Here is a 15,559-nt window from a genome sequence, read left to right on the forward strand (position 1 = left end):
AATTGCCACAAGCCACATGGGCACTCACAGTTACAACAGGCCATGGAAAAAAATTAACTGAAGCAGGCCTATAATAACTGACGGGACAAAGTAGGCCTGCTAAACAACACAGCTTTAATCCAAAAATGAAAATCAACAGGGCTACGAAAGGATTGGAAAGAAGTTACACATCAAGCACACACATCCAACAAAGGTATTTCACACACACACACACACACACCAACAGTCAAATACACCACAGCCACATTTACCATTTCAATTCGATGCCATCCATGCCCTACATGATGTTGAAAATTCTACAGACACCACGAAACATGGACCCATGGGTACCCTACTGGCAGAAATTGCAGAGAAAAACAACTAGGCCCCTATTGAAAGTACAGACCACCCGCCACAACAATAATTTTAAAAAACAATGAAAATCCCAGAAAAATGTAGGTACACAAACAAGCCCCAATGAAACAAACACACCAATTATCCAACTTACTTGTAGTAAATTAAATCTCAAATCAAAAAGTCCTCAAATAAATCCAATCCAATGGTATGATGCAGCAGACAGACACAAAAAGTGAACCTTCCAGCTCCAAATCCAAATGAAAGTGAACAGCACATGCACAAAGCACTGGGAGGAGCCTGCTGGACAGGAACAGGAAGTTGTAGACTCAGGGGCACTTCCTTCCTCTTGAAAAAAGAGTTAAAAAAATTAAAGGACTCCTCCTTACACAAAAGACTACAGCAAAATCACAATCTGAGGAGTTTTTCTGAGCAAAATGATCATTTTAGAGAAGGTTTTATGAAGCTCGCGAGATATTCTTCGCCAGATTGTAGTTTTTGCATGTTCGGCATCGCGATCTTACCAAGACAGCCGCCGGAAGCCAGCTCGTGCGCCCGAATGACGTGTTCGCGATCGCTCACTCTCACGGGCTTAGGCAGCCATATTACAAATCTCGTGGCGCTCGCGAACGGACAGAAAAGCAAATTGGCAGTCGCAGAATCACGGTAAGACGTTACAGCGCACGCGAGAATGAATATTGAGCGTGCGAGGAAGCAAAACTACTACTCTACGCGCTAGATTGCGTAGCAATCTGCAACTTCGCGCTCTACGCGAATCGCGAAGTTACCTAAACTTTGGAAGCTCCGCGGACGGAGCGTAGTTCAACGCCCAGGCTTAGTTATGAGCCCATCAAATGCCCTCTCTAAAATGCATGGTTGATTTCGGATACCGTTTGTCATTGGATTTCCTATCATATTAAAACCACACTCATATACATATATATGTATGTGTGTGTATATATATATATATATATTCACTGAAAAAACCATAGGTTTCAGGGGTGTTATAGTTAGCTGGACTTTTCACTTGTACAAAACCATTGAAATTCCCCCGTTATAGTTAGGTCAGCTAACTATAACTCGCGCGCCCGCAATGCACTGCTGATGACGTCACATATTACATCACTCATGACATGGTCAGTGACATCACTCATGACATCACTGATGACATCTCAAATGACATCACTGATGACATCACTGATGACATCATCCAGTGAATGTGTGTTTTTCTGAAAATTAAATATGTTTTATATATGTATATCTCAAGGTCGATGGAAGAATAAATGGGTATATAAGTGTCTAAATGGATGATTTGTTTTTGAAAAATTGATTGTGTAACTGACTGATTAAGTGTATCATAGTGAATACATGGCTTAGTGAGTAATGTTTAAATATATAAATATCTGTATCAGTCTCTCACTTTGTGTATAAGTGGCTGCATGGGTTGGTGAGTAGCTACATGGGTGTCTATATAGGTTATTAGTTGGTTTTTTGAGTATCAGTCTGAGTGTCTGCATGGTTCGGTGGGGGGTATTATGTAGTGCATAGGTGCATGAATGAGTGACTCACTGTTTGTATGTGTTGAACACAGCATGTGTGCAGGACTGTATGGGTGGATGAGTGTGTGTATGGGTGTGTTAGTGAGTGAATGACTGTCTCAATAGTGTCTTTATGAGTAACTACATATGTTTTAAACTAGTATATGTGACTATTGGTGTATATATGTGAGTATATGTGAGAGTGAGAGATTGAAAGAGTTCCTGTATGAATAAGTATGTGTTTCTATAAGTGATTGTTTAAAAGACTAAGTATGTGTAAGTTTCCGTAGAAGTAAGTATGGTGGTGTGTGTATAACTGTATATGCAAGTAAATGTATGTTTGATTCTTTATTAGCATGAGTGACTATGTGTGTGAGTAACTCTATGGATGAGTGGCATTGTGTAACAGGATGTATAGGTGTATGAGTACATATGATGAGTGAGTACATGTATGAGTGACTGTATAGGACTGTTGGTGAATGAGTGGATGTGTATGTGGATCTTAGAATTACTGAAGAGGTTGTTGTAACTGGTATTGGTATGTCCATTGTTTTGAAAATTTTAGTCTCTATTTTTGAATGTGTGTATCAAAGGTTATATTAGGGTGAGAGGAGGTCTGCCACTCTATCACAAGGATGATGTCATCAGTGATGTCATCAGTGATATCATTTGAGATGTCATCAGTGATGTCATGAGTGATGTCACTGACCATGTCATGAGTGATGTAATATGTGACGTCATCAGCAGTGCATTGCGGGCGCGCGAGTTATAGTTAGCTGAACTAACTATAACGGGGGAATTTCAATGGTTTTGTACAAGTGAAAAGTCCAGCTAACTATAACACCCCTGAAACCTATGGTTTTTTCAGTGAATTTCTGAGGTTTTTTAAATGCTAATTCCTAACTATAACGTGCCTGAAACCTATGGTTTTTTCTGTGAATTTCAAAGGTTTTTTAAATGCTAATTTCTAACTATGCCTACAGAGATAGGACATGTGAAGAAAGAAGAAAAAATGCACAGAAAGAAACAAAAGAAGTGCAGAAAGAAGCAACAGAAGTCCTCAAATACGAAGATAAGTGCAGGAAGAAGGATAACGTGCAGAAAGAACAAAAAGAAGAGCAGAAAGAAGCCTTGTTGCAAAATCATCCTGTACCCTCAACTTTTTCAGACGGATACTGGTGGTAACTGAGTCTGACTAACCAGTCCTAGAGCCAGTGCTATGTTAAAAGACACTTAGAATACAGTGAAAACACCTACATACACTAGGGAACATTATGCGTTGGGGTCCCCCTGTGATTAGCATGACCTCCTCTGTAAGCCCCTAGTGTATAATAGGGCATGGGGATTAAAACTACCTCTTAAAACAGGCCACAGGGCGTTTTTGCACACGTTAACTCAGGCCCCGTCCCCTCCCTTCACCACTGTGTAAACACGCCCTGTGTCCATTTTTAGTTGGGAGATTAAGTTCATTTGAATCCTGAGGGTCCCTAGGGTCCAACTAGCCCACTAGGTACCTCCAGTAAGTGCCACAGAGCTGCGTTGCAGAGAGGTGTAAAAAGTGGCACGGCCTGGACCACCTCTCTGCAATGCAGCTCAGTGGCGCTTACTGGAAGCACTTGGTGGGCTAGTTAGCCCACAGGGGCCCTCAGTATTGAAGGGAAATTATATCCCCAATTTAAAACGTGCCATAGTGCGTGTTTGCACACGTCACCTCAGGCCCCGTCCCCTCCCTTCACCACTGTGTAAACGCGCCCTGTGGCTGTTCTAAGTTGAGAGATTAAGTCCCCCTGAATCCTAAGGGTCCCTAGGGTCAAACTAGACCACTAGGTACCTCCAGTAAGCGCCACAGAGCTGCGTTGCAGAGAGGTGTAAAAAGGGGCTTGGCCTCAGAACACCTGGCTGCAGCGCAGCTCCCTGGCGCATACTGGAGATGCCTGTTGGGGGCGCGTTTGCAGAGTGCTGCACGGAGGGGGCATGGCCTCCGGCACGATGCCAGTCTTTTATTTATTTTAGTTTTTTAAGAAGGGGGGCTGTTTGGTTCCCCTTCTTATTCTAATTTATTGGCCCTGATGACCCCATCCCCCAGGGCCAGTCTCCTAATTATATTTTTTTGACCCCAATCCCCAGGGCCGGCCACTGTTTTTTATTATTTTTAAAAAATATATATTTATAGACACACCTAGGACATGCTGGACAAACCGTACGTACCTATCACCATGACGATTTGCGTGATATTCATTAAAAGGCGACTATGCATGCAATGAATCCACGTGGAATGTATTTACACCACTAGTGAAGCTCTGACATGTCTGATGCCCTACCGTGCCTAATCCTGGTAGACACCCTTGTCGTTTATTTATACAAACATGGGTAGCTATTGACGGGCACATTTAATACACATACACACCAAGACATTCAAAGGGGATTCGACAAAAATTCGACCAAAACTATGCAAGAAACCCCCCTCACGGTTAATAAAACACACATCCACTGCCGGATGTGTAATACTTTTTATTTTACTCTCTGGAAAGGGGACGAACATCACTTGAGAGTCACAGTGTGCTCCTGACAGAGCCCAATGCTGTGTTACACCCACCATTGCCTGCCGAGTGCCACACACCTCTGTGTTGTATTCCACTAGCTAGTGCATATGCTATGACACTCTCTAGCCCATGTGCACTGTAACACCACCCCGTGAATATGTCATGCCACACTTGTCTTCGCACGGGTTATATTGCCCCATCTAACGTGCCTTTCTCGATGCCTATGTTATAACGCACAGTGCTATGCCATACATATTACAATCTGGGATCCATATCTTTGTCACAGTGCATATGCAACGTTACACTCCCCAGCACATATTTTATATTACAACTTTAGAGACTAGTTAGGTTACACAACACTGCCCTGTGCATATTACACTCCAAGGCGCATATCGCATAGCACGCGCTAGTGCCTGTGCTATCTCGCGCTCTCCAATGAATCTGTCATTGCGCACAATGTATTGCATATTATATTTCACGCCCGGTTCATCTTATATCACACTTTTTGGTGCATAGTTTATACCATACACTATATCTAGTTTTCATTTTCAATCGTGCTCTCAGGACTATGTTCTATATAACACTGTGTTCACCTACCCTTTTCACGGGCATTACATTTTGCGATAGGGGGTGGAGGGTCAGGGGGTGTTTCTGCCAAGTGAGCCCGGAGTCACAGTCACAAACGTCCTCTTCTTCCTGAATAAAAGTGAGATTATGCTGCATACTTGTTCATATTTTAAGTAGTTCGCACAGACACAATGTTTTAAAAACAATAAAGTTCCTAATACCCGCCTTCTCTGAACAGTTAGCTTGCTGCCCCATCCCCTTCCTCCCTATCCTCTGTTGTGTGAATCCATGGACTAGCCTCCTCCCTCCTGCCATGCATGGTCTGATGTGCTGCCACTGCCCTCAATTTAGTATGATGTACCAGTCCACTCCTCCTGCCCTCCATTGCCCAATTCTATGCCCCATCATTGACCTCCTGCTTAAACTCTGTGCTTAGCTTGCTGCCCCTATTCTCCTTCCCCCTGCCCTCCGATGTCTTTGTGCATGCCCCTGCTCCGTCCTTTTTGCCCACCATGTCCCATGGACCTGCCACTCCTATCTACTCTGAGTGTTCTGTTGAGCTGCCACTCCCCTCCCACCTGCCTAGCATTGTCAGATGACTGTAACCTGTCCCTGCCACCTCCACCCTGCCTGTCCACATGCCATGCCCCTATCCTCTTCCTCCTGTCCTACATGGTCCATTGTACTGCCACACCCTTCTGCCCTCCCTGGTCTGTTGTGCTGCAACTGCTCCTCCTGCCTGCCCCGTGTGGTCTGTTGTGAGGTCCCTTCCCCTGAACTTTCTTGTCTGTGCACAGGTCCTGACCCTCCCTTCTATCCTCCATCGTCCTTTGTGCATGCCCCTCCACCCTCCTTCTTGCCCATCATAGCCATTGTGCTGCCACTAACCCTCCCACTTGCCATGCATGGTCTTCTGTGCTGCCATGGCCCCTCCCACCTTCCCTGTGTGGTCAGTTAGCTGCCCCTGACCCCCTCCCACCTTCCCTCCATGGTCTGTGTGTATGCCATCACAGTCTCACTGTTGCTCTTCATGGTGTGTCTTGCTTCTAGTGCCCATCCTGCCTGACCTCCATGGCTATCTTGCTGCTCCTGCCCTGCCCCCTTGCCCCCAGCCCTACTCCCTCCCTCCTGGCTTGTCTGTTCCATTGTAATGCCCCTGATCCGTCCCTCCTGCCCTTTATGGTCTGTTATGCTGCAGCTTTCTCTCCTGTCTGTCTATTATGGTCAGCTAGCTACCATTGCCTCTTGCCCCTCTGTTCTCTGTTGTCCATGTGCATGGTCCTGTCCCCTCCCTCTTGCTTTCTATGGATTGTTGTGCTGCACTCCCGTCCTGCATGCCCTGTGTGGTGTATTGTGCTGCTGCAAACCCTGATGCCTGCCCTGCAGGGTCAGTTTGGTGCACCTCTCCATGTCCCTCCTGTCCTCTGTTATCAAAGTCCATGTCCCTATCCCATTTCCTTCCATGATCCAATGTACCATACTTGCGAACATTTTGAACTTGGTAAGAGGGAGATTTTGAAAAAAAACTGGGGTATTGATTTTCCCCTTTGAGTTACATTGAAAAAGAGGATATTGTAGACAGGAGACAGATCAAATAAAGCCCATTTGAGCTTAAAAACATTGGACGTTTCCTGGCTGAATCGGGTCTGTTGGCATGTATGGTTGTACTACCATTGCCACTTCCTTCTGCCCACAATGGTCTATTACATTGCCACAGCCTTGAAGGAGGGTAGATTTTGTATCACAGGGGGCCCCTGACCCGTTCTGTCCACACCTGAAGTATGAGACCCTTGTCCTTGCCCTGCCAGCTGCATTTGTAGGCCGTATTAAATTGACCAGCGGGTCCTGTGTTGCTATATAATTATCCTGAGACATCCTTACCACTCAGCCAGCATAAAACCCCTGTGTAGGCCCTTCTGTTCAATATGTAGGCCTCTTTGTTAAATTGACCATAGCTCTGCAATTTTAGTGTATAGCAGTCTGAAGGCAGGTCTGCGAGGCCTTCTGATCCAAACTAGTAGCCCCCACCCTACCCGAGTGCTCCGTGCTCGGTATCAAAGTTCAACATCCCCCTGAAGCTGTCGACATACAGTAGGCTGCATCCTGGACTGGTACTTGCTTCCTGGGCAGGTTTCCCGCTTTTAAGGAAGTGGCAACCGCAGAGCGTCAAGTTAGGAGAACTGAGGAGATTTTATACATGAATATATTGAATTCCCGTACAATACCCATTATTTTCTGCTTGCTCTATGGAACTTACGATAAGCGATTGGCCTGAGAGACTGACCTTTTCACCCAGTCCATTGTCAGCATTAAGTGGGTAAATGACGAAATGTCTGGTAAAATCTGCAGACAAAGCTTTTGGGTAGCATACGTAGGTAGATGTAGCGTGCAAAGGAGCCCACAAAATGATATAAAAAGGGAGCACCCACAGATATCGACGGACTACCTCGCCGTCTGTATGTAGGTTAACAGGCAGTGCAGGTTTTCCCCAAGAGCTGGGAGCTCTTGTCTTCCTTTGCTTAAAATGTCTTGCTCTGCTTTGCTTGAAGTATCTTATTCTATTTTACCTATATGAAATGTCATGTTATGTTTAACCATTGTTCTCTTTACTTTTGCATTTAAAAGATTTTGTATTGTAATTGCAGGAATGCTTGCTCTAAGAGTAAACGTGAGTGTTCCTAGGTAACATTTTCCTTGGTGTAACTTGTTTCTCATGATGCATTTATAGATGTGTTTTCTCTCTCTCTCTGTCAGTACATTAATTGAGATACAGAGAATATTATGACAGCTGTATGATTATCTGGATTCTGTATTTTGTACTTTATGTCTCTATTCTGCGGTTTCTTTGAAGTTGCATCTTCTCATTAAACTGCCATTGTATTCTGCCTCCAATTCCATGTCTCATATGTCTGTTTTCTTCATTTTTGGAGCAAGCGTTCCTAGGCACCCTGGCTCAAATTAAGGTGCCCCTTTTGTCCCTGACTCACTCTCCTGCTCAGTTCTGTGGTGGCTCCCGGGGATCTGGGGACCGCCCCTAGCTTCCTTGACCCGTAATAGATCTTCCCTCCAACAGCCTCTCTTGCAAGTCCTGTATTGTTGGTTTGTTGCCCCTGCCCCCCTTTCCACTGCCCTCCATAGTCTGTTGTGCTTCCACGGCCCTTCCTGCCTGCTCAGTGTGGTTAAATTGTTGCCTTTGCACCCTCCTACCTGCCTTCAATTTTCAGAGTCCGTGCCCCTGGCCTCTGCCTCTCAACAGTATCCTAATGAACAACTAGATTGCTAACATTCTATATTTATTACAAAAGTGTGGAACGCCTGACATCATCTTGATGTAATCAAAACTGTAATACCTAGAGCATTTCCTTTAGAAATTACATATATGAGAGGGTCTTATTGGCATCAAAATTATGGTTAGTGCTCTAAAAGACTAAAATAAGGACATATTTTCTGAGTTTTCAAATAGCGACAAAGCACTTTTAAATTATTTGTTATCTTTATGTTTTTTTATCCAGTTGACCACTTGATTAAATGTTGCACTTAGGGGAGAGGATGTGGTGTTACTTCCAGAACTGCAGACTTTGCAACTGGGGAACCAGGTTGAAGTTTCTGCTTCAGCTCGACATTCTGTGATTCTGGTCAAATCACTTAGTCTCCCCATGTCTACAACCAAAATGAATTTGTTCTTGTGTGATGTAACCAATGCTCATGTAAAGCACTCCAATACCTGCCAAGTCTGCACTATATAACACTGCAAAAACACAAAATAATAAGTGTTTTGCACACTTCTGTCATTGGGCTATATTTGGGCTACATCTGGGTGATTTTGGGCTACATTTGGGCTCTTTTGTCTCCGGTGGCCATCTTGGGAGATTTATTTGTTATGAAGTTTCCTAATTTCCTCATGTACTGCAGTCTCCTCAGTAGGAAATGCTTTCAGTTTTTTACTTTGATTCCATCATGAAGGTATTCAGATATGTCACACATTTGCCATAAATTCTGAATGTTAGCACTCTAGTTGCTCATTAGATCACTGTAGTAAAACTACTGCACCATGGAAGTCTGCTCCTGGTATTAAAAGTGCATGTTTCAGTCTGCATGTCAGAATTTTTTAATGAAATAGAAGAGGATTTGAGAAGTCACTCAAAATGTGCCCTCATTTTCTTTCTTCAGCATTAATCATAATTTCTATGGCAAAATGAACCTCCTCATTGTGTTCCTTTTTAAATTAAATGTTTTAAGTGTTACCAGTTTATTCCAATCAAGATGGCTTCAGGTGTGCCATACTTTTGTCATAATGAAGACAGTAAGCGCTCTAGTTGTTTTTAAGAACATTCTGGGACATTCTGTCATTGGGCTATACTTGGGCTACATCTGGGTGATATTTGGGCTACATTTGGGCTCTTTTGTCTCTGGTGGCCATCTTGGGAGACTTATTTGTTATGAAGTTTCCTAATTTCCTCATTTACTGCAGTCTCCTCAGTAGGAAATACTTTCAGTTTTTTACTTTGATTCCATCAAGAAGGCATTCAGATGTGTCACACATTTGCCATAAATTCAGAATGTTAGCACTCTTTTTGCTCATTAGATCACTGTAGTAAAGCTACTGCTCACCAGGGAAAACTGCTGCTGGTATTGAAAGTGCATGTTTCAGTCTGCATGTCAGAATTTTTTAATGAAATAGAAGAGGATTTGAGAAGTCACTCAAAATGTGCCCTAATTTTTCTTTCTGCAGCATTAATCATACTTTTTATGGAAAAATGAACCCCCTCATTTTGTTCCTTTTTAAATTAAATGTTTTAAGAGTTACCACTTTAATCCAAGCAAGATGGCTTCAGGTGTGCCATACGTTTATCATAAGTAGGACTGTTAGCGCTCTAGTAGTTCTTTGGAACACTCTGGGAAGCTGCAGTAGAACACAAAGGAATCAACTGACAGTCTCTGCCCTTGTTGGATGTACATGTTTTACTGAGAATGTCAGACTTCATTCTCACATGACTGAGAAAGATAATGTGAATTTACAGAAAATAAGCTCTCAGTTTAGCCTATAGATCACCTTCCAAACCTCTGTGGTAAAAGCATGAGAAAATATTTTTCTCTCAATCATGATATCCCAGCAGAAGGCTTTTTCACATGGTGAAATCACCTTAGAACATACCACAATTCCTAAAATGAGTATGGTACCATCAACAAATGATTTATAATGTAACTAAAGTCTTAAAACCTTCTATTAACTGCAATGCTTTTTAATGAGGTGCTATCATGTATATTGGTCCCAAGATGGCTGCCAACACTTCTTGGATGAAGTGCTGACAGCCAATCAGATCTCAGGATGAGATGTGTGGTTAGGCTCCGCCCACATATATATATGCTTTTAAATGCTATTTTCTCAGGAAATACTGAACAGATTTACACCAGGCAAAAGGCACTTCCTTGACCTTATGGCTACCTCTCTGCCAAATTTCAAGTAATTCTGTTCAGCCGTTCGGGCTGTAGCTGTGTCTAAAGGTCCTATGGAAAAATGCATGGGGAAAACGCGTTTTGGGACCCCCCTTTTTTCTCGGCCCCTGCTTGACGAATCCCCCCAGGGTAGGAGCGGAGCGTAGCGCCCCACCTATTTTGAAAATTTCGCGAGGATTCGTCGACCGGCGCCAAAGTTATTCCAAATAGAATGTTGCGGATTTCCTATGGAAACAGGGTCCTAACTATAACTACCTACTGGCGACCGCCAGTAGGTAATATATATATATATATATATATATATATATATATATACATATGTATATATATAGTCATCTACTTATCTAGTTATATAGTCATATAGGTTATAGTTAGGATGATGCATATGAGCTCAAATATTACATCTGTTAGTGACATAACTCATGACCTAACTGACCCTGATAATATATATATGTGTGTGTGTATATATATATACACTAAAAAAAACAAAGGTTTAAGGGGCGTTATAGTTATTAGTTAGGAATTGGCATTTAAAAAACCTTAGAAATTCACTGAAAAAACCATAGGTTTCAGGGGTGTTATAGTTACCTGGACATTTCCCTCGTACAAAACCCTTGAAATTCCCCTGTTATAGTTAGTTCAGCTAACTATAACTTGCGCCCCCACAATGCACTGCTGATGACGTCACATATTACATCACTCATGACCTCAATGCGAGTGGTCGCGTATGCTCGCGACCATTTGCGATGAGAAACTACCAGTCCGCTTTGAGACAGCTGCTGCTCGAGTACAAATCTACTCGAGCGGCAGAAAACGACTGCTTGCACTGTGCAAGATGCCATATTGCAATGACTGCACAGTGCGGACAAACATCCGGCACTGTGCAGTCAGTGCGAACAGCATTTTGCACAGTGCACTGAGCAGTTCGCGTAGCTATGCGTAGCTTGCATAGTGCGAAGTGCACTTTGCATGGTTACGCGTAGCTCTACTACGCAAACTACGCCCAGGGTTACACAACACACAGTTAAAGTTCCATACGATTTTATAAAAATCCAATGAGGGGAACCGGAGATATGAATTTTTAAAGATTAAAAACTTAATAGTGTTTAAAAACATATGGCGCCACTCTGGTACATCTAGTCAAGCTTGACCAAGAGAAAGTCACATTTTGAGGCTGACCATAATGGAGTCCTGGTCAGATACACTAAGTGGAAGGCCTGGGTAAAAAATGTACTATCACATTAAGAAACTTTTCTGGAGATTTTTCTTCCGACGTCACTCGACCCTCCACAGCAGGCTGGATTCAGAGAGGGGTCATCGACTTGACTTTCCACGAGGCCCCGGTCAAATCTTAGAAGTCTGGCTCTCTGGAGCTTTCAGCAGGATGAACCTGAAATCCTGGCTGGTGTGCAGTTGAAGGTAGTCAGCTTGACTCTCAAAGTCAGGTTGGTCACCTCATTTAGCATTTTCACAAAAGTCTTCCAAGCTTCAGGAGGTGCTTCCTGGAGGTCTCCTTGTAGGTTCAAAGTATCCAAATATCCCATCTAAAGGTTTGGAATCTCTTAGACGGTCTCTGGCATGTCTGGACCACAATTCCCACGATGCACCAGGCCAAATCCTTGAAAGTCCACTGGATGCACCTAGGGATGGGGACATTTGGTGAAGATGATGCCGGTGGGCTCTGATAACCAGTAGCTGGCAGGGAGTCCACTCCTTAATATTTCTTGAAGCAAAGCATAGTCCCCAGGGCTCTGGAACCAGATTGTGCAGCAAGCACAGTCATTAAGATTGCAGGCGTTTGGGTGTGAAGCCAGATTCCAGAAGGGCAATCCTTCTGTTCATTGTATTTTCAGACAGCAGATCTGAGAGACTATGCAGCTCTAACAGTTTTCTGGGGTGACAAGCAGGGTGTACCTCTCTCCAATGAGATGCTGGGTGCCGTCCAAAAGCATAAAAACATACTCCAAAGTGTGGCATCTTCATGTCCCAAAAAGCATTGCCCTTCCAACATGGATGATTTTCTCCCCAGAGGAGAAAGATCTTGCTAAACCAACGCACAGTGTGGCTCATTTCTCCCCCAGACCTGGCTGGGGCACAGGATGTAGGGGGTAGGTTTACCTGGCATTCCTTACTGTTCTCTCTTTGAGATAAGTTTAATTTACCTAGCCCCCTCTGCAGTGTCCATCCTCCTTAGCTTCAGAGCTCTCTCCATCAGTTAACCCCTGCTTCAGCCATGCCACTTATCACCTAATCAAAGCAGCTTGGCTAAGCTTGTTAAGGCTGGCCAATCAGCAGAGACCACTAGAAGGCTGCATTTTAAGGAGGAGAAAGTTCCATAAATTCTCTTCTGTACTAAATATGATAATTTCAACAGTGGCAAGTTGTTGACTTTATCAATAGCGATCTTTTAAGTCATTGAATAAGGTTTTTGTACTCCTTTCCTAGCAATAGTTATACCTAAATAGAATATTGCATTGTTAACCTATGGAACTAAGTATCTACAAAGGGGAAAAATTAAATTGGCAGTTGTTTCCTCACCAGAGCATATAAAACATATTTTATAAGATCCCTGTTAGAGTTAAATGCCCCACCCCAGGATCTCTTGTAGAGACCAGAGAGGTGCCTAATATGTAAAAATAAGATAGATTGTCACTTTTAAAGTGCCCAAACCACCAAAGTCAAGTTTACAAACATTTTACTTTTTAAGACAGTCTGCTAATCCAGGCAGGTAAATCACTATGAAATGTTCTTAGTCCGAGTTATCCTAGAGTAGCACATCAAGGATGAACTTGTCTACATAATCAAAATACAGAACCATTTAAATGTGGCCACTGCAGCATGTGCAGATTAGTGAAACATGGTATTAATGAGTTTGAATACAATGGATCTAAGTCTTATTACATAACCACACACATAGACTGTACCACCAAGTTTGTGGTTTATGCCATCATAGGCAGCATGATCAGAAACCTTAAAGATAGCATTTCTGAACACCACAGGGCCCTTAGGAATAGTCACACCAGATATACCATTGCTGTTCATGCCCTTGAATGTGAAAAACAAAGTACTCATCTGACCTTTAAATTCCATGATTTAAAAACAGTCAGACCAGATGTGAGAAGAGGAAACCGTGAGCTAAGACTTAGACAGAGAGAAGCTAATTGGATTATGCAATTACGAGCTGTTGACAAAGGTCTTAATATTGACAACGAACTACAGTATTTTTTAGGTGTATGATTTCAACATGCTATCACGATTCTTGAGATGTTCCATATTCCTCACCTATTTGGGATTTTGTTGTAACACACATGTCAGGCTTTATGTGATAACTATCTGTGAAGTTCTATGGAATTATGCATCCACTGTACTTTCTTAGTTACTGGTCCGTAAAGTTATCCTTTTGAGATAACGGTAGTGTAATTATGCCCTGTCATTACCTATCTGTCACCTAAAACAATACCATCTTAGGATAATGCTGCTGATTTTTGCACATTTAAATGTTCTACTTATCCCCATGTTAATCTTCCTTATATAATTTTTGTCAGTTAACATCAGCCAACCCATGCTACTGAAAGAAATGTTGAAAGAAATTTTGTTTTACATTGTACTCTCTGAGGGTTCTTGATATCGATCTACAGGAACCAATCAAATCTTTGTATGGCTGATAACGATTCACTGATCCTCTACAGACCCAAGAAAATGGGTATGGATGCATGCACCTAGTACAGAGAAACATGCAGTGTTTGGAAATGCTGAAATTAAAATGTAACTTTACAACTGTTATTGTTAATTGGGATTTCTAGAGCGCATAGTCACCTACTGGTCTCTAAGCGCTGTGAGAGAGAGCCCAAACTCGGCACATCTGCCAGAGTGTGCATCCCGATGTGGCCTAGGATGTGCCCTAGGCTTCAGTAAAAAGGAGTGTTTATAGTTTCTTCCTGAATGGGAGGAGGATGGGTTCTTTAAAAAGGCTTGCTGGCAGCTTATTCCAAAGTTGAGGAATCATTGTGGAAAAAGCTCTGCCCCCTTTTTAAGAGATATTAAAGTGGGGGCAAGCCAGCGAACCAGCATCTGAGGACCGGAGGGACCGCCCTGGCACATAATTTACCAGGGGTTCCTTAATATATGTTGGGGTCTGACCGTGGATGGCTTTGTGGGCTATGCATAAGCCCTTGAACCTGGTTCTCTGCTTTACTGGGAGCCAGTGTAGCTGCTGCAGTAGGGGGTGGCGTAAGCCCGCCTTGGGAGCCTGAAAATCAGTCTGGCAGCATCATTCATGAGTACCTGGAGTTTGTTTTGTTAGCAGCTTCTCCAGTAGGCCAACATACAGAGAGTTTCCATAATCTAAACGTGAGATGTTCATTGCTGACACTGCCATACGGAGTGCCGTAAATGAGAGAAGGGGGGCAAGTCTCCGTAGTAGTCTCAGCAGGCCCACACATGTTCCCACCAAGGTAGAAACCTGGTGGGACATGGAGAGTTTAGCATCTATTTTTATGCCTAGACTCTTTACGACTGGGACAGGCTTGGGAGTAGGACCAAGCTCTTGGGGCCAGAAGAGGTCACTCCAAGGGTTGATATCTGTGGTAATGCCCATTACCTCAGTTTTATCGGGGTTGATTTTCAGAGAATTGGCTTGTCATCCAGTTGACTGTGTACTTCAGAATATTCTGCAACCGTACATGGGCCGTGGGAGAGTTGTCGCTCTGGATGATGATTCGGGTGTCGTCTGCATAATTAAAGACTTGGCACTCCATACCAGTCAATGCGGCCACCAGGGGCTGGAGACAGGCATTGAAAAGAAGGGGGGACAAAGCCAAACCCTGAGGGACACCGCACGTTAGCTCACAAGAATCAGACACGTGGTCAGCCAGTTGATTCCTTTAGGATCGGCCTGACAGGAAGGGCGCAAGCCATTGAAATGCTAGCCCCTGGACGCCTAGCTCTATAATCCACGACAAGATTTGCCCATGATTGACCGTTTCGAATGCCGCGGACAGGTCTAGCAGGACCAGGGCGCATGGCTTCTTATTATCTGTCATAAGCCTGAGTTTGTCCCTTACTGCCAGCATTACCAGTTCTGTGCTGTGGTGAGCCCTGAAACCTGCCTGTTTCATTTGA

The sequence above is a fragment of the Triturus cristatus genome, chromosome 8 (assembly GCF_964204655.1).
Source record: "Triturus cristatus chromosome 8, aTriCri1.1, whole genome shotgun sequence".
Lineage (NCBI taxonomy): Eukaryota > Metazoa > Chordata > Amphibia > Caudata > Salamandridae > Triturus > Triturus cristatus.